This window comes from Gymnodraco acuticeps, unplaced genomic scaffold, assembly GCF_902827175.1.
Source record: "Gymnodraco acuticeps unplaced genomic scaffold, fGymAcu1.1, whole genome shotgun sequence".
Taxonomy (NCBI): Eukaryota; Metazoa; Chordata; class Actinopteri; order Perciformes; family Bathydraconidae; genus Gymnodraco; species Gymnodraco acuticeps.
Window position 1 is genome coordinate 93,764 of NW_022990015.1, and position 1,630 is coordinate 95,393.

The window sequence follows — 1,630 nt, forward strand, 5'->3', positions numbered from 1 at the left end:
TGTGTGTGTGAGTCAAGAGGGACAATATGTTGGCCATATCCCACCATTTAGCCTCTCTGTTAGTGGAATAATTATGATTAGAGCATAAAGATTAAAGATTAACCCTGTTCAAACCAAACAAAACAGAAATGTTAACTAACACTTATAAGATGAAGGAAGAAAAAAAGTACTTTTTTAGAGAAAGGAAGTTATAAATATAAAGGTCATGTGGACATTTTAATTACATGTAGAACCAAAAACTTGTATTAATAGAAGTATAAGTAGTAGTACTTGTGATATAGGTTTATTTTTTCAGTCTGTCGGATGATCATAACACTGATTAATGCAGATTAAAGTAAACCATCTGTTATCAACACACATTCCCATAATATGGTGGTTATACCCTAGTCAGGGAACATCCTGTTCTCTGATTTGGTTTGCATGTATATATTAAAATTATATATCAGTGTGCACCTGATGAAGCAGATTATAGTAAATAGGGGTGTGTTGTTCGGAGTAACTATACATGTAAAGGTGTCATATATTCTACAAAATAAATGTAATTGTAATCTGTTTCAATTGCTGGGACAAATATGTCCTTTTTATCGACAGTGACTATGTTAGTAATTAAAAAGGGGTTACAATCTACTATCTGGTTTTAGATATGTAGAATATGACGATCATGTTGTTGCACCTTTCATTTGCATAAATGCTTTTTGCACATTTCTGGACTAGGAACTATGTTGGAAGTGTGTGCTCAAATATTTTGTGTTGTTTGAGGAATTTTGCCTTACGAATTTATATAATGTAAATCCACTGATAAATATTATAATAAAATATATGTTCAGAATCAGAATACCTTTATTAGTACCACGGAGGGGAAATGTGCGTAGTTACAGCAGGAAAAAGAGCCACAGACAGATTAATGTTACATCATGTTAAATATGTGACATGCATTAAAAAAAAGTACTAAGTTATGATATAATACAAAATATAATAAAAAATAAAAAGTTACATCATTTAAAAAAATACACATCCTGTAACAGTTCTTAAGATTTAGCAGCCAGGTATATATTATACAGTTATTAACGGCATCTATATATATTGCACATCTAGCACATATTGCACATAGGTGGTTGGTATTTAACAGCAGCAAGTTACACAATTTACAAAATACAAAATACACACCTTGTAACAGTTCTAAGGATTTAGCAGCCAGGATATATTACAGTTATTAACGGCATTTATATATATGTTGTTCTAAAACAGACATTATGCATAATGAGTAGACTAATTAGGACTTTTAGCCTACTTAACATAGGATCTACTATTGTCTACACTGTGCTATACTCATTAGTTCTCATAAAACATGTGAAATATGCAAAGTAACTCGTAACTTAAGTAAGAGTAATAGGAACTAGGCCTATAAAGAAGTAGTACACATTCAGACAAGAAGTATACATTAGAAATACTCAAGTTAATATACAAGTACCTAATGACTGTATTTAAGTATAACCAGAGAACTTTAAATATTGTTATAAAATAGGACTGCTTTAAGTTGACTCACTGTTTGCGCACTCCCGCTTGGATGAAGGATAGACGCGGGAGCGCGCACGAACGTTAATTAGACGCTGGTGAATCTGCCAAGTGT